Source organism: Myotis daubentonii, chromosome X, assembly GCF_963259705.1.
Source record: "Myotis daubentonii chromosome X, mMyoDau2.1, whole genome shotgun sequence".
NCBI classification, from domain to species: Eukaryota; Metazoa; Chordata; class Mammalia; order Chiroptera; family Vespertilionidae; genus Myotis; species Myotis daubentonii.
In genome coordinates this window covers 83,126,126-83,148,020 of record NC_081861.1, presented here as the reverse complement: position 1 = coordinate 83,148,020, position 21,895 = coordinate 83,126,126, and positions in this window count along the sequence as shown.

Genomic DNA, 21,895 nt, shown 5'->3' with positions numbered 1-21,895 from the left:
TCTTAACTCTTAAAATTTTTCCCAAACTGACCTCTCACTCTCTCTCATTTCCTCTACTTCCCTTACACTGCAGCATATGGCAGGGAGGTGGTATTTCCTCTAAGACAATTCCCATTCTCCCCCGTCATTTCAGTGGTCTGTTCCACTATGTTCAGATATTAACGTTTCCTAGGATTTTGAGTGTTGTTTTAATGGGTGTTTTATTTTAGAATAGTTCCAGATATACAGAAACATTATGAAGATAATAACCATGTACAGCATACCCAATTTCCCTTATTACTAATATCTTACTTATGCATGGGGCAAATGTAACATGAAGTGAATCATCAGTGAAACAGTTAGAGTGAAACCTCACTTCTCTAGTATCTCCAATATCCAACAATGCTGTCCTAGACCAAGTTGTTAAAGGAAAAACTGGACCAGTTGCGGCATAAAACTTCAGATCTTGAGCTGACCATCCTTTGGTTAGGTTAGGTGGCTCAGTATTAGGCGCAAGAAATAGAGTCCAGTGTATCAGAAAAGAAAGGAAAGGAAAAGGTTTATTTCTGCATCCCCGTGAGACCCATGTACCCCAAAGACAGGGCACGTGGATTCACACCACAAGGAGGGGGGCGCCCTTTTTATACTGCGGTTGGGTGAGGGGCGGGGACATGAGCTGAGGCATTCAGATGAGGAAGACTCAGCCGCAGGGGTGAGCCAGGTATTCAGGAATTAGCCACTGTCTGTGTGGGGGTAGTTGTAGATTCAGGGAGATGCCTGTATCTGTGTCTGGCATGCTGATCTGTGACAAACTCCAGTTGAAGTCCATTGTCTCAACACATGTATCCGATCCTGGGCTCTCTCTGACCTAAATCCAGGCCTTTTGGTGATAAGGGACGGTGACTCCTTCTGACTGCTTCCAGCTGACTAAGGGCTACAAGGGGGACGTTTAAAGGCCAGGGTTAGGCAGAGGCAGATCAGAGGGCAGCCGAGCGTAGGGATGGAGCAGGAGCTGATTCACAGTCACCTGTGACATCTCCGTTATCCGGGAGTCTATGAACATGAGGAGGTAGGGGGCTAGAAGAAAAACGACACAGATGAGAATCAGGGGCCCTATCATGGGTAGGACCCATGTGGCTAAGGGGCTTTGGAAGCAGCCAGAAGGAGAGTTGTCCTGGCAGTGTCCTGCATGTCGTTCTTCACTCAGCTTAGTCAGGGTCTGCACTTTTATGTTTTGCTCCACTACTCCGGACTCGATGTAGTAACAGCATTCTTCCTGAAGGAATATGCAGGTTCCTCCTTTTTCTGCAGTCAGAAGGTCTGAGGCGAGCTGGTTCTGTAGGGCTACTTGGGGTACTGATGTCACTTGCTGCTGTAGGGAGGCTAAAAGAGGCGGTAGTAGACTCCAGGGCTAAATGGAGCTTGTCATTAAAGTACGGAGCAGTGACCAGACTGTTCCCGAAGGCCCCCCAGTGAGGCCTACTGAGGCAGCGATACTCACCTCTAACATGACAGGGAGGAAGGCAGCCCGGCGGGTCCAGGGATGGGATGGAGGGAGCAACCAGTGAGCTCTGACTCTCCATACAAGGTTAGTTGGGGAACTACTGTGACCACGAAGCAAGGCCCGGGGTCAGAGGAGTTCATGCAGTTCCTTAAGGTGCCATTGCACCAAAAGAAGGTACCTGGGCTGGCCTTGGTGAGACTGGCTGCAGTGTGGTTTCGGGTACAGTTCCAAATGACTTGTCCCCCAGTTACCGGATTACTGGTCTGGTAACACACCCGTGGGGGCAGGGTGGGCTCTGGAGATTCAGGAGGCATCACGGACCTTGAACCTCCACATATAAACGGGTGGGGTGGGTGTAGGTTGCTCAGGGCCAGGAGGAGAAGGAAGAGGGGAGGGCAGTTAAGGAGGACCTTAGTGGGGCCCAACACCTCACATTTATAGAAGTCATGCTTCTCCAGGGTCCTCTTGAGTCTGGAGAGGTGATGTCAGGACAGGTCATCAAGCTGGGGTCGAAAAGCAGCTTGGCCACAGTGGGGGCAGTGAGAATTACAGCGTGAAGTCCCGTTCACCCAGGCTCCGAGGCTTGTGGTTGTAGCTTCTTAAGGAGGACCGAGTCACCAGGGTGAAGGGCTGGACTTGGGGGTCCTGGTCGGTCAGCTCTGGCTTGGGCAGAGACCTGTTCTCATGTTCTCGGAGCAATTGCCTGTTTAAAGACAGATATGGGAGATACGTACCCAGGGGAGGGGGATAAGTAAGAAGATGCTGGTTGAGCAAGAAGAGTCAAAAGGGCTCAAGAAAATGGGGCTCCTTGGTGTAGCCAGAGTTTGGTCAAGGCCATGGGCAGGAGGTCGGGCCAGGAGCTGTGAATTTCTAGAGAGAGTTTAGTTAGATGGTTCAATAGGTTGGACTTGGGTGGCTATGATGAGGGTTCGAGCCAGTGACAGAAATCTAGCAGGATGTAGAGGAGGAGGGATTGATGTTCGAGAGTATTCGAGAGTAGATGGAAAGTTGTGTTGATGAGGGTGGGCATAGGAGTAGGTCTGGGGTTCGTAAATAGAGAGTGACACTGGAGGATTTCCCATCCAGACAGTAGAATTGATGACTCCCTCATCATTCCATGTCCGTTTCACCTGAAAATATGAAAAACCTGAGCAAAATTGGAGGGTCCCTTACCAGGTAAGAGCCTGTGAGGAATGATGGGTCATCCGGTCCTGGATGGTGTCGCTGAATCTTCTTCGGGGATAGTGGGAGGCACTCGGTGAGCCTGAGAGAGGTAGGTACTGCAGTGAAAGTGGGAGGAAATGTTTGAATGCGCTGTTATCCAAGGGAAAATGGAAGGGACGGAGCACTGGAAGCCAGGGACCTGGAGGCTGGATAAAAGAGGGGGGGGGGGGGAAGAAAGCAAGTCACGCAGCCTGTTCCCAGGCCTCTAGCCGCTTGGATTTTAAAACTGCTGCATTTTTCCTTGGGGAAGGGTGGAGGGGCATGGGTCGAGGTCAGAGCAATTGTCAGTTCAGAGGAGGGGACAGTTGTGGCGGAGAGAAGGAGAAAAGGCGTTCACAGTGAAGACTGAGGTAGGCGACAACTGAGCTAGGCAAAGACTGAGCTAGGCTACTGTGGTCTGGGACAACAGGGCCCCATGACTGGATGCATGGCAGTGGAGGATCGTTGTCCCTGTAAAGGGAGGGAGCAGAAGTGGGAGGAGCAGGGAAGCTGAAGGGCTCAGAGTGAGCTGCAGATTGGCCACTAGGATAGTGAGGATGTCTCCTCCTAACAGGGGCATGGGGCATGCTATCATCAAGGAGGCAGGGAAGGGGTCCAGTGGCCAGAGGGCAGATGGATTTGCAGTCAATACCCATGTCGGAAATCTTGGAAGGATAAAGGGGCCCTAAAAAGGAGGGCAGGACAGAAAAGGCAGCCCGCGTGTCAACCGGGAAGGTGCCCTACTACCTTCATTGTGACCCGAGGCTCAGCGAGGGTTATTGGAGTCATCGAGGCCGGGCTTCTTCAGTCTTCAGCCAGTTCCAACATGGCCAGCGGGTGTGTCCTGGCCTGGAAGGGTGGCCCCCCTACGCTGAGGCATAGAAGGCCCGCCACTTTTCCAGGGCAGTCACTCTTCCAGTGATCATTTGGACTGCACACAGGGTAGGGCTTGGTCGGAGCTCGGCGCCAGGGGCACTGCATTGTCCAGTGGCCTTCATTTCCACATTTGAAGCATTCTCCGGTGGCGTTCCTTTCATTGTACCCCCACCGCTCACAGCCTTCTTAGGTCCATGGCGGCTGCCATCAGCCTCAGGGCCCAACTAAGGCATGTCTGCAGGTCTACCTCCTGTGGAAGGTAGGCCTCCCATTCTGACTGTGCCTGCTCCTCCAGGGCATTAAGAACCTTCAAGGCCATTTTTCACTCGATCACGGACCTGGGTTTGAGGACTAATAAAGACCTTAAAGGTAGGGTTAGAGAGGGGGGGGCACAGATTCAGACTATCCCCTCAGTTCCTGGACGGGACTATGGCAGGGGTAGAATGGTTGCAGAAATGGAAGAGGCTGTTTTGGCGCTGATGTTCTTAGGATTTGGGCTCTAGGGGAGAAGGAAGCTTCTGGTTAAGAGGGTCTGAAGAGAGCACAGCTGCAACCTCTGGCAAAGGGAACTGGCCGGGCACCTGTGAATTAAAGTGCTGGCAGTCATGGTGTTGGAGTTTCAGTGGAGCGCACAGAGGAAGGCGGGCGGTTAGACCTTACAGAGGGCACTGAGTGGGGTACGGGTTACTAAGGCAGGCCTGTAACGGAAGGGGAGAGAGCGGGAGAGGTGGCCTGGGTGGGCTTGGGAGAGGTTTCAGCAGTTGAGTTTAAAAGCCGCAACCTCCCAGGGGCAGAAAGGAGGAGGAAGGACAGAAGGAAGGTAGAGCCTACGGACGCGTGTTTACAGACTGGGAAAGCAGGCAGGGGCGGCAGGGGACTTGAGTTTCCGGCTCCCATGCGGCTAAGGTGTTAGTGGCTGCGGTGGTGCACGGAAGGACCAACTTCGCTGTGGCGTAAGGGGCCACAGTGGCCGCGGAAGCATGCAGGGGCATGTGGTTGTAAAAGGAGGTTTTAGTTTCGGTCCCTGTGGGGCAGGCAGAAGAGGGCAGTCAGGATCAGGAGGCAGGGTCAGGAGGCAGTGGAGAAGGCCTGTCTGGAGGAGGTTCCGGGAGGGAGGAGGAGAGAGGGTGGACAGACAGGGGCGAGAAGTTTGCGGGAGAACCGGCGACATTCGCCGGGGGCATTTGCAGTGGTCTCCGGTGAAGAGGAGTGGGAGAACGGGGAGACAATGATGATGATTATAGCGCTGGCGCCACCACCCATACACAGCACATGAACCCACCGCCACACGCAGCGCACACACCTTGGGATCTGTGGTGCAGGGACAGCCCGGAGGGAGGAGGAAGGGCGGTGAGAGGAGAGATGGCGGACGGAACTTTGGGGGAGGGACTGGGAACAAAAAGAGATGGAGAGAGGCTGAGAGAGAGACTTGGCAAATTTCCCAGTTCGCTGGCAGAAATTACTGAGATCGGTGTGATGGTAAAGTCAGGGTGCCGTTTTCATAGTGAGACCATGCTACCTTACAGAAAAAGGATGCAGGTCCTTGACAGGAACTGTGTTTAGCCAGATCGGGGAGCCGGCACCCTAGAGGTGTGCTCAGGTCAGGTTTGGAATTTGGATTTCCCCTGTGCTGGATACCCGTGGCTAGCTTCCCAGCAGTTTAACCCATGCTACATGCTACGGAGGGACAGAGGGACCATGGGTGGTTTAGATGCGTCCCTGCTACCCCCCCAGGTCGGGAGGAGCCTTCCTGGAATAGTCCGGAGAGACAATCTCTGACGTGGCCACGGTTTACAGACAGAGATGCCAGTGGGCGGGCGGGCGGACACATGGGACCTGCATGGGGGCGGGACGGGACTCACCACTGATACTGCCGAACTGGGAAAAGTTGCTGAGCTGAAGAGATGAGGTCCTGATGGGTCCAAAGCCACGAGCAGGGAGAGGCGGGCACAATGAACTGTGGAGGGACGGCCAAATGGAGTGCTCACGCCACCCGGGTTTCAAGGCACCAAATGTAAGGTTAGATGGCTCAGGAGGCGGCACAAGAAATAGAGTCCAGTGAATCAAAAAATAAAGGAAAGGAAAACGTTTATTTCTGCGTCCCCGGGAGACCCATGTACCCCAAAGACAGGGCACATGGATTCACACAAACAAGGAGGGGGGCGCACTTTTTATACTGCGGTTGGGTGATGGGCGGGGACATGAGCTGAGGCATTCAGGTGAGAAAGCCGCAGCAGCAGGGGTCAGCCAGGTATTCAGTAATGAGCCAGTATCTGTGTGGGGGTAGTTGTAGATTCAGGGAGAAGCCTGTATCTGTGTCTGGCACGCTGATCTGTGAAAGATTCCAGGGGAAGTGCAATATCTCATCACATATATCCGATCCTGGGCTCTCTCCGACCTAACAACTTTCAATAGTTTAACAATATTCAATAGTCTACCATGTAAAAAGGAAATCAAATTCATTCTTATGCACTGTCAGCACTAACACAAAACCTTGTTCCTCATGAGTGCGACCACCACCATGCATCCCACCGCCTCCCCAATACAAACATAAATTCACTTTTGGACTTGCAGTTTCTTCATACATCCTTGGGTTTGGAGTCTTATTCCTTATTTCTACTAGTCCGCACTATCCTCTAAATAAGTTTCGCTATCTTGAGGCAAAAGACACTACTCAAAGGGTCCTGGGCTCTATATATACACTTTAGGTTAATGAGGAGCCACTCACTTCAGCTCTGGTTGCTCAAAATCAGTGGTAGCCATGGTGTGGCTTGACATCACAAAGCCTCAGCTTGACCATCCAGGAAGGGCGGTGGTGGCAGAGGATGCAGAAATTATGGTTATAGAACAGAGACCTTCCTCTTAACTCCTAAAATTTTTCCCAAACTGACTTCTCTCTCTCTCTCTCTCTCTCTCTCTCTCTCTCTCTCTCTCTCTCTCTCTCTCTCTCTCTCTCTCTCTTCTTCTAATGCCATTATAGTCCAGCATATGTCAGGGAGGTGGTGTTTCCTCTAAGATAATTGCCATACTACCCCGTCATTTCAGTGGCCCATTCTACTATGTTCAGATATGAACATTTCCTAGGATTTAGATTATTTTTTTCATGGATGTTTTATTTTAGAATAGTTCCAGATTTACAGAAAAATTGTGAGGATCATAACCATGTACACCATTCCCAATTTCCCTTATTACTAATATCTTACTTGTATATGGGGCAAATGTAACATGAAGTGAATCATCAGTGAAACAGTTAGAGTGAAACCTCACTTCTCTAGTATCTCCAATATCGAGCAATGCTGTTCTAGACCAAGTTGTTAATGGAAAAACTGGAACAGTTGTGGCATAAAACTTCAGATCTTGAGCTGACCATCCTTTCAATAGTTTAACAACATTCAATAGTCTACCATGTGAAAAGGAAATCAAACTCATTATTATACACTGCCAGTACTAACACAACACCCTGTTCCTCATAAATGCGACCACCACCATCCATCCCACCACCCACCCCAATACAAACATGAATTCACTTTTGGACTTGCAGTTTCTTCATCCATCCTTGGGTTTGGAGTCTTATTCCTTATTTCTACTAGTCTGCACTATCATCTTATTAAGTTTCGCTATCTTGAGGCAACAGACACTACTCAAAGGGTCCTGGCCTCTATATATACTCTTTAGGTTAATGAGGAGCTACTCACCTCAGCTCAGGTTGCTTAAAATCAGTGGTAGCCATGGTGTGGCTTGACATCACAAAGCCTCAGCTTGACCATCCAGGAAGGGCGGGGGTGGCAGAGGATGCAGAAATCTCAGATACTATGGTTATAGAACAGAGACCTTCCTCTTAAATCCTAAATTTTTTCCCAAGCTGACCTCTCTCTCTCTCTCTCTCATTTCTTCTAATTCCATTATAGCCCAGCATATGGCATGGTGGTGCTGTTTCCTCTAAGACAATTGCCATATTCCCCCGTCATTTCAGTGGTCCATTCCACTATGTTCAGATATGAACATTTCCTAGGATTTTGAGTATTGTTTTAATGGATGTTTTTGTGGGTTTTTTTGCCCTTTCCAATTTTTATTTTTATTTTCTTAAATTTTATTTTATTGCATACAGTCTTACAAAGGGTATTACATATGTGTCCCTTTTTTTCCCCTGCCCTTGACAAACCCATGGCCTCCCCTACCCCCCAGTGTCTTATGTCCATTGGTTATGCTTATATGAATGCATACAAGTCTTTGGTTGATCTCTTACACCCCTCTATCCTGCCCCCCACCCCTCCCCGGCCTTCCCGCTACAGTTTGACAATCTGTTTGAGGCTGCTCTGCCTCTGTATCTATTATTGTTCAAAAGTTTATAATGGTCTCTGTTATCCATGAATGAGTGAGATCATGTGGTATTTTTCCTTCATTGACTGGCTTATTTCACTTAGCATCATGCTCTCCAGTTCCATCCATGCCGTTGCAAATGGTAAGAGTTTCTTCTTTTTTACAGCAGCATAGTATTGATCGTGTAGATGTACCACAGTTTCTAATCCATTCATCTACTGATGAGCACTTAGGCTGTTTCTAGAACTTAGCTATGGCGAATTGTGCTGCTATGAACAAATGGGTGCATATATCCTTTCTGATTGGTGTTTCTGGTTTCCTTGGATATATTCCTAGAAGTGGGATCACAGGGTCAAATGGGAGTTCTATTTATAGTTTTTTGAGGAAACTCAATACTGTCTTCCATAGTGGCTGCACCAGTCTGCATTCCCACCAGCAGTGCACGAGTGTTCCTTCTTCTCCACATCCTCTCCAGCAGTTGTCGTTTGTTGATTTGTTGATGATAGCCCATCTGACAGGTGTGAGATGGTACCTCATCGTTGTTTTGATTTGTATCTCTCGCATGGTTAGTGACTTTGAGCATGTTTTCATGTCTGTTGGCTTTCTGAATGTCCTCTTTTGAAAGGTGTCTATTTCTGTCCTTTGCCCATTTTTTGATTGGATTGTTTATCTTCCTTTTGTTAAGTTGTATGAGTTCCCTATAAATTTTGGAGATTAGGCCCTTATCAGAAATGACACTGGCAAATATGTTTTCCCACGCAGATGGTTTCTTTTGCTGTGCAGAAGCTTTTTATTTTGATGTAGTCCCATTTGTTAATTTTCTCTTTAGTTTCAAGTGCCTATGAGCTGTATCAGTGAAGAAATTGCTTCGGCATATGTCTGAGATTTTGTTACCTTTGGCTTCTTCTAGAATTCTTATGTTTCCCTGCCATACATTTAAGCCCTTTATGCATTTTGAGTTTATTTTTGTGTGTGGTGTAAGTTGGTGATCCAGTTTCATTTTCTTGCATATATCTGTCCAATTTTCCCAACACCATTTATTGAAGAGACTATCTTGGCTCCATTGTATGTTCATGCCTCCTTTGTCGAATATTAATTGAGCATATTGGTTCGGGCCGATTTCTGTGCTCTCTATTCTATTCCATTGATCTATAAGCCTGTTCTTGTGGCAGTACCAGGCAGTTTTGAGAACAGTGGCTTTGTAGTACATCTTGATATCTGGTATTGAGATCCCACCTACTTTGTTCTTTCTCAGGATCGCTGCAGCTATTCGGGGTCTTTTTTTATTTCAGATGAATTTTTGGAGATTTCGTTCTAGATCTGGGAAGTGTGCCGTTGGTATTTTAATGGGAAGTGCATTGAATTTATTGATTGCTTTGGGTAGTACAGACATTTTAATGATGTTGATTCTACCAATCCATGAACACGGTATGTTCTTCCATCTGTTTATGTCTTCCTCTATCTCTTTTCTCAACGTCCTGTAGTTTTCTGAGTAGAGGTCTTTTACATCTTTATTTAAGCTTCTTCCTAGGTAGCTTAATTTTTTTGGTGCGATGGTGAATGTAATTGTTTTTATAATCTCTCTTTCTGAAAGTTCACTATTGGTGTATAAAAATGCATCAGATTTCTTGGGGTTAATTTTGTATCCTGCTACATTGCCAAATTGATCTATTAAGTCTAGTAGCTTTTTGATGGATTCTCTAGGGTTTTGTATGTATAATATCATGTCATCTGCAAATAAGGACAGTTTTACTTCCTCTTTTCCAATTTGGATGCCTTTTATTTTTTCTTCTTGCCTAACTGCGATGGCTAAAACTTCCAGTACTATGCTGAACAGGAGTGGTGAGAGTGGGCATCCCTGTCTTGTTTCTGTTTTTAGGGGAAATGGTGTTAGTTTTTGTCCATTGAGTATGATGTTGGCTGTGGGCCTGTCATATAAGGCTTTTATTATGTTGAGGTATGATACTTCTACTCCCGCCTTCCTGAGAGTTTTTACCAAAAATGGGTGTTGGATTTTGTCAAATGCTTTTTCTACATCAATTGATATGATCATGTGGTTTTTTTTCTTTCAATTTGTTTATGTGATGAATCACGTTTATTGATTTGCGGATATTGTACCATCATTGCATCACTGGGATAAATCCTACTTGGTCATGGTGTATGATCTTTCTGATGTAATGCTGGATCCGATTTAGTAAGATTTTGTTGAGGATTTTGGCATCTATGTTCATGAGGGAAATTGGCCTGTAATTCTCTTTCATTGTGTTGTCTTTACCTGGTTTTCGTATTAGGGTGATGCTGGCTTCATAGAATGAGCTTGGAAGTGTTCCTTCCTCTTGAATTTTTTATAGTAGTCTGAGGAGGATAGATTTTAGTTCTTCCTTGAATGTTGGTTAAAACTCCACTGTGAAGCCATCTGGTCGTGTGCTTTTGTTTGCTGGAAGCTTTTTGATGAGTGCTTCAATTTCTTCCATAGTTATTGGCCTATTGAGATTTTTGGATTCTTCCTGATTGAGTTTTGGAATGTTGTATTTTTCTAGGAATTTGTCCATTTCCTCCAGGTTGTCTAGTTTGTTGAAGTAGAGCTGTCCATAGTATTTCTTAACAATCATTTGTATTTCTGTGGGGTCTGTTGTTATTTCGCCTCTATCGTTTCTGATTTTGGTTATTTGGGTCCTCTCCCTTTGCTTCTTGGTGAGTGTGGCTATAGGTTTGTCAATCTTGTTTATCCTTTCGAGGAACCAGCTCTTGTTTTCATTGATTTTCTGTATTTTTTTTTTTTGGTCTCTCTGTCATTTATTTCTGCTCTAATCTTTATTATCTCCTTCCTTCTGCTCACTGTGGGGTTTTCTTGTTGCTGTCTTTCTAATTCTTTGAATTGTGGAGTTAGATCATTTACTACCATTTTTTCTTGTTTTTTGAGATAGGCCTGTAGAGCTATAAACTACCCTCTCAGGACTGCTTTCATTGTGTCCCATAGGTTTTGGATTGTAGTGTTTTCATTGTCATTAGTTTCCAGGGTGTTTTTGATTTCTTTTTTGATCTCATTGTTAACCCAATCAATATTTAGTAGGAAAGCTATTCAGCTTCCAAGTGTTTGAGTATTTGGGGTTGTTTTTATTGTAGTTTATTTCTAATATTATGCCATCGTGGTCTGAAAAGATGCTTTTTATGATTTCAATCTTCTTCAATTTGGGGAGACTTTGTTTGTGACCCAATATGTGGTCTATTTTTGAAGATGTCCCATGAACACCTGAGGTGAACGTATATTTTGTGGCTTTGGGGTGAAGTGGTCTGAAGATGTCAATTAAGTCCACCTGATCTAGTGAGTCATTTAGGATTGCTGTTTCTTTGCTGAGTTTTTGTCTCGCAGATTTATCCAGTGATGTCAGTGGTGTATTAAAGTCCCCTACTATAATTGTATTGTTGTCGCTCTCTCCTTTGATATCTTCCAGGATTTTTTTTTTTTTTGAATTTTGGTGCTCCTGCATTGGGTGCATATATGTTTATCAGGGTTATATCCTCTTGTTGTATTGATCCCTTTAGTATTATGAAGTGGCCTTCCTTATCTGTTATGACCTTCACTTTGAGGTCTATGTTGTCTGATATAAGTATTGCTACCCCAGGTTTTTTTCCATTTCCTTTTCTCTGAAATATATTTTTCCATCCCTTCACTTTCACTCTGTGTGCGTCCCTTCTAATGAGGTGGGTCTCTTGTAGACAGAAAAAAAAAGGGTCATTTTTTTATCCATTTACCCACTCGATGTCTTTTGATTGGACCATTTAGTCCATTTACGTTTAAAGTTATTATTGAAAGGTACTAGTTTGTAGCCATTTCTATTTTGTGTGTGTGTGTGGCTGTTTTCTTTCTGGGCTTTTAATTTCTTCTTTTTACACCAGTCCCTTTAGCATTTCTTGCATTGCTGGCTTGGTGGTGATAAACTCCCTTAGCCTTTTTTTGTCTGTGAAGCTTCTTATTTCCCCTTCAATTTTGAATGGTAGCCTTGCTGGATAGAGTATTCTTGGATTCAGTCCTTTGCTTTGCATCACTTTGTAAATTTCCATCCATTCTTTTCTGGCCTGATGTGTTTCTGTTGATAAATCATTTGATAATCTAATGGTAGATCCCTTGTATGTAACTTTCCGTCTCTCTCTTGCAGCCTGTAAGATTCTCTCTTTGTCCTGAACATTTGCCATGGTCATTAGGATGTGTCTTGGTGTGGGTCTTTTCGGGTTCACATTGCTTGGGACTCTCTGGGCTTGTGTGACTTTTTTCTTCCCCACCTCAGGGAAGTTTTCTGATATTATTTCTTTGAGTAGGTTTTCTAATCCGTGTTCATCTTCCTGTTGTTCTGGCACCACTATTATTCGTATGTTGTTTCGTTTCATGTTGTCCCAAAGCTCCCTTAGGCTCTCTTACTGTCTTTTAATTTTTTTCTCCAATTGCAGTACTGTTTGGGTGTGTTTTGCTTCCTTGTCTTCTAATTCACTAATTCGGTCCTCCGATTCTCCTAGTCTACTATTGATACTTTCAATGGTGTTTTTTATTGCAGCTATATCACTCTTCATTTCTTCTTGGGTCTTACTTAAGTTGTTGATTTTTTCATCTGTTTCTTCTTGCTTCTTGAATAGGTAGTTGACTTTTTCATCTGTTTCTTCTAGTTTCTTGCATACGTTGTTGACTTTCTCCTCTGTCCGGTTTATGCACTCTAGGACCCTTATTCTGAATTCTTTTTCTGTCATGTTGCATGCCTCTGTATCATTTACCTGCTTTTCTGGCCAGTCCTCTTTTTCTTTCCTTTGGGGGTTTCTTTGTCTTCCCATGTTTGATCTCACTGACATATCTAGACGTTGAGTCATTTAGTGGCTGCTTCCTGGGTGGCAGTGAATCCTTGGGCTGTGGTTGCTCTTCGGGCAGTTGCGGTAGCAGCTGCTCCTCAGTTGGCAGCAGCTCCTCTGGTGGGTGCTGTTCACAGCTGTGGTGGCTCTTCTGGCTGGTGGGGGGAGGTTTCACGTACAGCTGCTGTTCCTCAGACAGAGGGTGTGGAGCTCAGGAGACTGCTGTTGCTTGGATCTGCTGCGTTGATTTAAAGGCACAAAATACAACACAACAAGGCACCACGTACCAGGCACTAAACACAAATATATTCACGATAATATTAACACCAAATAAAGGTGACCATCCAAATTAAGAGAATTAGGGGATAAGGAAGAAAGAAGAGAAAAAGATAAAAGAGAAAAAGGAAAAGAAAATAGTATACAATGCCAGCACTAACAAAACACCTTGTTCATCATGACTGTGACCATCACAATCCACCCCACCCCCTCCCCAATACAAACATAAATTCAATTTTGAACTTGCAGTTTCTTCATCCATCCTTGTGTTTGGAGTCTTATTCCTTATCTCTGCTAGTCCGCACTATCGTCTTATTAAGTTTCGGTATCTTGAGGCAACCGACATTACTCAAAGGGGTGTGGCATCTATATATACTCTTTAGGATAATGAGGAGCCACTCACTTCAGCTCTGGTTGCTCAAAATCAGTGGTAGCCATGGTGTGGCTTGACATCACAAAGCCTCAGCTTGACCATCCAGGAAGGGCGGTGGTGGCAGAGGATGCAGAAATCTCAGACACTCTGGTTACATAACAGAAACCTTCCTTTTAACTCCTAAAGTTTTTCCCAAGCTGACCTGTCTCTCTCTCTCTCATTCGTTCTAATTCCATTATAGTCCAGCATATGGCATGGAGGTGCTGTTTCCTCTAAGACACTTGCCATACTCCCCCGGTATTTCAGTGGTCCATTCCACTATGTTCAGATATGAACATTTCCTAGGATTTTGAGTGTTGTTTTAATGGAAGTTTTATTTTAGAATAGTTCCAGATTTACAGAAAAATTGTGAAGTTAATAACCATGTACACCATACCCAATTTCCCTATTCCTAATATCTTACTTATCTATGGGGCAAATTTAACATGAAGTGAATGATCCGTGAAACAGTTAGAGTGAAACCTCACTTCTCTAGTATCTCCAATATCCAGCAATGCGGTTCTAGACAAGTGGTTAAAAAAAAAAATTGGATCAGTTGCGGCATAAAACTTCAGATATTGAGCTGACCATCCTTTCAATAGTTTAACAATATTCAATAGTCTACCATGTAAAAAGGAAATCAAATTCATTATTATACACTGCCAGCACTAACACAACACCCTGTTCCTCATGACTGCGACCACCACCATCCATCCCACCATCCACCCCAATACAAACATAAATTCACTTTTGGACTTGCAGTTTCTTCATCCATCCTTGTGTTTGGAGTCTTAGTCCTTATCTCTGCTAGTCTCCACTATCGTCTTATTAAGATTCGCTCTCTTGAGGAAACTGAAACTACTCAAAGGGTCCTAGCCTCTATCTATACTCTTTAGGTTAATGAGGAGCCACTGACTTCAGCCCAGATTGCCCAAAATCGGTGGATGCCATGGTGTGCCTTGACATCACACAGCCTCAGCTTGACCATCCAGGAAGTGCGGGGGTGGCAGAGGATGCATAAATCTCTGACACTCTGGTTATATAACAGAGACCTTCCTCTTAACTCCTAAAGTTTTTCCCAAAATGACCTCTCTCTCCTTCTCTCATTTCTTCTAATTCCATTAGAGTCCAGCATATAGCAGGGAGGTGGTGTTTACTCTAAGACACTTGTCATACTCCCCCGTCATTTCAGTGGTCCATTCCACTATGTTCAGATATGAACATTTCATAGGATTTTGAGTGTTGTTTTAATGGATGTTTCATTTTAGAATAGTTCCAGATTTACAGAAAAATTGTGAAGATAATATCCATGTACACCATACCCAATTTCCCTTATTCCTAATATCTTACTTAATTATGGGGCCAATGTAACATGAAGTAAATCGTAAGTGAAACAGAGTGAAACCTCACTTCTCTACTATCTCCAATATCCAGCAATGCTATTCTAGACCAAGTTGTTAAAGGAAATACTGGACCAGTTGCGGCATAAAACTTCAGATCTTGAGTTGACTATCCTTTCAATAGTTTAACAATATTCAATAGTCTACCATGTAAAAAGGAAATCAAATTCATTATTATACACTGCCAGCTCTAACAAAAAACCTTGTTCCTCATGACTACGACCACCACCATCCATCCCACCCCCTCCCCAATACAAACAGAAATAAACTTTTGGATGTGCACTTTCTTCATCCTTCCTTGTGTTTGGAGTCTTATTCCTTATCTCTACTAGTCAGATCTATCGTCCTATTAATTTTCGCTATCTTGAGTAAACAGACACTACTCAAAGGGTCCTGGCCTCTATATACTCTTTAGGTTAATGAGGAGCCACTCACTTCAGCTTTGGATGCCCAAAATCAGTGGTTGCCATTGTGTGGCTTGACATCACAAAGCCTCAGCTTGACCATCCAGGAAGGGCGGGGGTGGCAGAGGATGCAGAAATCTCAGACACTCTGGTTATAGAACAGAGACCTTTCTTTTAACTCCTAAACTTTTTCCCAAGCTGACCTCTCTCTCTCTCTCTCTCATTTCTTCTAATACCATTATACGCCAGCATATGGCATGGAGTTTCTGTTTCCTCTAAGACAATTCCCATACTCCCCTGTCATTTCAGTGGTCCATTCCACTATGTTCTGATATTAACGTTTCCTAGGATTTTGAGTGTTGTTTTAATGGGTTTTTTATTTCATTTTTTTATTATAATTTATGAAGGTATTACACATGTGTCCTCATTCCCCCCATTAAAGCCCAACCTCCCCCCACAACCATCCCCCTGTTGTTCATGTCCATTGGTTTTGCTTATATACATGTATACAAGTCCTTCGGTTGATCTCTTCCCCTTACCCCTGCTCTCCCCTACTTTCCTTCTGGGGATTGATAGCCTGATCGCTTTTTCTCAGTCTTTGGGTCTGTCCCTTTTCATCACTCTATGTTGTTCTCTATAATTCGCAAATGAGTGAGATCATGTGGTATTTATCTTTCTCTGACTGGCTTATTTCACTTAGCATAATGCTCCCCAGTTTAATTCATGCTGTTGCAAAAGGCAAGGGTTCCTTTTTTTTTTTTTTACCGCAGCATAGTATTCCATTGTGTATATGTCCCACAGTTTTCTAATCCACTCATCTGCTGATGGGCACTTAGGCTGTTTCCAAATCTTAGCTATGGTGAATTGTGCTGCTATGAACATAGGGGTGCATATATCCTTTCTGATTGGCGTTTCTGGTTACTTGGGATATATTCCTAGTAGTTGGATCACTGGGTCAAATGGGAGTTCCATTTGTAGTTTTTTGAGGTAGCTCCATACTGTTCTCCACAGTGGCTCCACCAGTCTGCATTCCCACCAGTACTGCACAATGTTCCTTTTTCTCCACATCCTCTCCAAAACTTGTTGTTTGTTGCTTTGTTGATGATAGCCATTCTGACCAGTGTGAGATGATAACGCATTGTCGTTTTGATTTGCATCTCTCGTATAATTAGTGACTTTGAGCATGTTTTCATATGTCTTTCTGCCTTCTGTATGTCCTCTTTCGAAAAGTGTCTATCTAGGTCGGTTGCCCATTTTTTTATTGGATTATCTTCCTTTTGATAAGTTTCATGAGATCCCTGTAAATGTTGGATATTAAACCCTTATCGGTGGTATCATTGGCAAATATGTTCTCCCATGTAGTGGGTCTTCTTGTTTTTTTGTTGATGGTTTCCTTTGCTGTGCAAAAGCTTTTTATTTTGATGTAGTCCCATTTGTTTATTTTCTCTTTAGTTTCCATTGCTCTAGGAGCATTATCAGAGAAGAAATTCCTTCGGCATATGTTTGCAATTTCGCTGCCTGTGGATTCCTCTAGTATTTTTATGGTTTCCCATCTTACGTTTAAGTTTTTTATCCATTTTGAGTTTATTTATTTATTTATTTTTTTAAAAATATATTTTATTGATTTTTTACAGAGAGGAAGGGAGAGAGATAGAGAGTCAGAAACATCGATGAGAGAGAAACATCGATCAGCCGCCTCCTGCACAACCCCCACTGGGGATGTGCCTGCAACCCAGGTACATGCCCTTGAGCCAAACCGGTTTTGGCTTGAGTTTATTTTTGTGTATGGTTTGAGTCGGTGCTCTAGTTTCATCTTTTTGCATGTATCTGTCCAATTTTCCCAACATCATTTATTGAAGAGACTGTCTCGATTCCATTGTATGCTCTTGCCTACTTTGTTGAATATTAATTGGGCATAGTGCTTTGGGTCGATTTCTGTGGTCTCTATTCTATTCCATTGATCTATATGTCTGTTCTTGTGCCAGTACCAAGCTGTTTTAAGAACAGTGGCTTTGTAATACAGTTTGATATCTGGTACTGAGATCCCACCTACTTTGTTCTTTCTAAAGATTGCTGCACCTATTCGGGGTCTTTTTTTTATTCCAGATGAATTTTTGGAACGTTCGTTCTAGATTTGTGAAATATGCCGTTTGTAATTTAGTAGGGATTCCATTGAATCTATAAATTGCTTTGGGTAGTATGGACATTTTGATGATGTTGATTCTACCAATCCATGAACACGGTATGTTCTTCCATCTGTTTATGTCTTCCTCTATCTCTTTTTTCAGTGTCCTGTAGTTTTTGGCATATAAGTCTTTTACCTCCTTAGTTAAGTTTATTCCTAGGTATTTTAATTTTTTGGTGCAATGGTAAATGGGATTGCTTCTGTAGTTTCACTTTCTGTAAGTTCACTATTGGTGTAAAGAAATGCCATGGATTTCTTAGCATTGATTTTGTATCCTGCTACATTGCTGAATTCATTTATTAAGTCTAATAATTTTTTGATGGAGTCTTTAGGGTTCTGTATGTACAGTATCATGTCATCTGCAAATAAGGACAGTTTTACTTCTTCTTTTCCAATCTGGATGCCTTTTATTTCTTCTTCTTGTCTGATCGCAACAGCTAGTACTTCCAGTACTATGTTGAACAGGAGTGGTGAGAGGGTGCATCCCTGTCTTGTTCCTGTTTTTAGGGGGAATGGTTTTAGTTTTTGCCCATTGATTATGATGTTGGCTGTGGGTTTGTCATATATGGCTTTTATTATGTTGAGGTATGATCCCCCAATTCCTATCTTGCTGAGATTTTTTATCAAGAAAGGGTGTTGGATTTTGTCAAATGCTTTCTCCGCATCAATTTATATGACTATGTGTTTTTTTTCTCTCAATTTGTTTATGTGATGTATCACATTTATTGATTTGTGGATATTGTACCATCCTTGCATCCCTGGGATAAATCCTACTTGGTCATGGTGTATGATCTTTCTGATTTACTGCTGGATCCGATTTGCTAGGATTTTGTTGAGGATTTTGGCATCTATGTTCATGAGGGATATTGGCCTATAATTCTCTTTCATTGTATTTTCTTTATCTGGTTTTGGGATTAGGGTGATGTTGGTTTCATAGAATGAGCTGAGAAGTGTTCCTTCCTCTTGGATCTTTTGACATAGTCTGAGGAGGCTACGGTTTAGTTCTTCCTTGAATGTTTGGTAAAACTCCCCTTTGAAGCCATCTGGCCCTGGGCTTTTCTTTGCTGGAAGCTTTGGGATTACTGATTTGATTTCCACCATAGTTATTGGCCTATTGAGATCTTTAGATTCTTCCTGGTTAAGTTTTGGAATGTTGTATTTTTCTAGGAATATGTCCATTTCCTCCAGGTTGTCTAGTGTGTTGGAGTAGAGTTGTTCGTAGAATTTTCTAACAATCCTTTGTATTACTATGGGGTCTTTTGTTATTTCTCCTCTTTCATTTCTGATTTTGGGATTTTGTGTCCTCTCTCTTTGTTTCTTGGTGAGCCTGGCTAGAGGTGTATCAATCTTGCTTATCCTTTCAAAGAACCAGCTCTTGGTTTTGTTGATCTTTTGTATTGCTTTTTTGGTCTCTATACCGTTTATCTCCGCTCTGATCTTTGTTATTTCCTTCCTTCTGCTTACAGTGGGCTTTTTTTGTTGCTCTCTTTCTAACTCTTCGAGTTGTAGAGTTAGGTCATTTATTCTCATTGTTTCTTGTTTCTTGCAGTAGGCTTGTAGAGCTATGAACTTCCCTCTCAAGACTGCTTTTGCTGTGTCCCATAGGTTTTGGATTGTTGTGTTTTCATTGTCATTTGTTGCCATGATGTTTTTTTATTTCTTCTTTGATCTCACTGGTAACCCAGTCGTTGTTTAATGGCATGCTGTTTTGTCTCCATGTGTTTGATTTTTCTGGATTGTTTTTGTTGTAGTTGATTTCCAGTTTTATGCCTTTGTGGTCTGAGAAGATGCTTGATATGATTTCAATTTTCTTGAATTTGAAGACACTTTGTCTGTGACCCAATATATGGTCTATCTTTGAAGATGACAAATGTGAGCTTGAGGAAAATGTATATTCTGTGGCTTTTGGGTGAAATGTCCTGAAGATGTCAATTAATTCCATCTGATCTAGTGAATCATTTAGGTTTGATGTTTCTTTGCTTAGTTTCTGTTTAGAGGATTTGTCCAGTGGTGATAATGGGGTGTTAAGGTCCCCTACTATGATTGTATTGCTGTCAATCTCTCCCTTGATCTTCTCCAGAAGATTTCTTACGTATTTGGGTGCTCCTTTATTGGGTGCATATATATTTACCAGAGTTATTTCTTCTTGTTGGACTGCTCCCTTTAGTATTATGAAGTGGCCTTCTTTATCTCTTTTTACGTCCTTCACTTTGAGATATAATTTGTCAGATATAAGTATTGCTACCCCGGCTTTTTTTTTTCACTTCCATTGGCCTGAAAAACCTTTTTCCATTCCTTCACCATCAGTCTGTGTGCGTCTTTTTTTTCTGAGGTGGGTTTCCTGGAGACAGCAGATATATGGGTCATGTTTTCTTATCCACTCATTTACCCTATGCCTTTTGACTGGGGAATTTAATCCATTTACATTTAAAGTTATTATTGATAGAAACTTGTTGGTCACCATTTTTGTTCTTTACCACTGCGTTCCTTCTTTGTTTCCTATTTTTTTTCTATTTACAGCAGACCCTTTAGCATTTCTTGCATTGCTGGCTTGGTTGTAACAAACTCCCGTAGACCGCTGTTGTCTGTGAAGCTCCTGATTTGACCCTCCATTTTGATTGATAGCCTCGCTGGGTACAGTATTCTTGGATTCAGACCCTTCCTTTGCATGACTTTGTATATTTCATTCCATTCCCTTCTTGCCTGATGTGTTTCTGTTGAGAAATCGGTCGCTAGTCTGATGGGGGATCCTTTGTAGGTAACTTTCTGTCTCTCTCTGGCTGCTTTTAAGATTCTTGCTTTGTCATTGGTGTTTGCCAATTTAATTATTATGTGAATTGGCATCGGTCTTTTCGGGTTCATTTTGTTTGGGACTCTGTGAGCTTCCTGGATTTGTGTGAGTTTTTTCTTCCCTATATCAGGGAAATTTTCTGTTACTATTTTTTCAAACAGGTTTTCTATTTCTTGCTGAGTTTCCTCTCCTTCTGGAAGCCCTATTATTTGGATGTTGTTTCGTTTAGTGTTGTCCCAGAGTTCTCTTAGGCTCTCCTCTTGCTTTTTATTTTTTTTTTTCTAGAAGCTGTTCTGTTTGGGTATTGTTTTCCTACCTTGTCTTCTAGCTTGCGGGTGCGGTCCTCTGCTACTTCTAGTCTACTGTTGATGCTTTCTATTGAGTTCTTTATAGCAGTGATGTCATTTTTCATTTCTTCTTGGTTTCTCTTCATTTCCTCTTGGTTCTTCTTCATTTCCTCTTGGTTCCTACACATATTGTTGAATTGGTCTTCCATTCTTTTCATCCACCTTATGGCCATTTTTCTGAATTCTTTCTCTGACAGGTTGCTTGCCTCCATTGCCTCCATTTCGTTTACTTCCTTTTCTGATGATGCCTGGTTTTCTTTCATATTTGGGTTGGTTCTTTGTTTCCCTATGATCTCTCTTCTCAAGGTGTTTGCTTATGTAGTTCTCTCTCTGCTGTGTTGATTTAAAGGCACAAAATACAACACAACAAGGCACAATGTACAAGGCACTGAACAATATGTATTCACGATATTAATAACCCCAAATAAAGGTGACCCTCTGAGCGAAGAGAATTAGAGGATAAAGAAGAAAAAAGAGAAAAAGATTAAAGAGAAAAAGAAAAAACAAAAAGGAGTGCTGAAATGAGATTGGGAATAGGGAGAGAAGAAAAAAACAAAGAGACAAAAAAAGTAAGAGAATGAAAAAGAGGTGGGGAAGAGGCTATTTGTATGGGGAGAAAACTCTAAGAGAGCCGCAACTAATCTCAATGAATTCCAGCAGCAGATCTCTGGAGATTAATGCAAACTACAAACAACCACTAATATCAAGCGAGGCAAGGGAAAACAGAAGCACAAAAATAACCAGAGAAAGAAAAAGTAAGCAAAACAGAAAAATGAAAATGAAAAACAAAACAATCTCCCAAACAAGCATAAAAAAACCCAATATACTCAAAATCAAGCAAACACTAGCAAAACGACAGAGAGAGAGAGAGAGAAAATTGGATATTGAAGAAAGATAAGAGAGAGGTGTATATGGATTTAGATCAAGGGATTGGAAATTTGATATATAAGTAGGGTGAAATTTAGACAGTGGGTAAAAAGAAGGAATAGAGAAAATCTAAAGCAGGAATAGGGTAAGAGAAACAGGACAACAAAAGAGGAAAAGTGAGGAAGAGAGTTTTGACTTAAGGATAAAGGTGAGTTAGAGAGAAATGATGCTGAAGGAACGATGAAAATAGAGTGTAGAACACTAATCCCAAAATAAAATAAAGAAAAATAAAAAATAAAATAAAAAAATAAAATGACACTTGAAAGAATGGTAAAATGATAGCAATAATACTGGTTTAAAAAATGTAGTAATTAAAAAGGTAAAATCAAGTGATGAAAAAAATAAAAAAAATTAAAAAATAGGTTCTTAATGAAATGGTAAAAAAAGAATTAGAAAAAAATAAAAATATGCAGTAGTGAAGGTGCTTCAGGT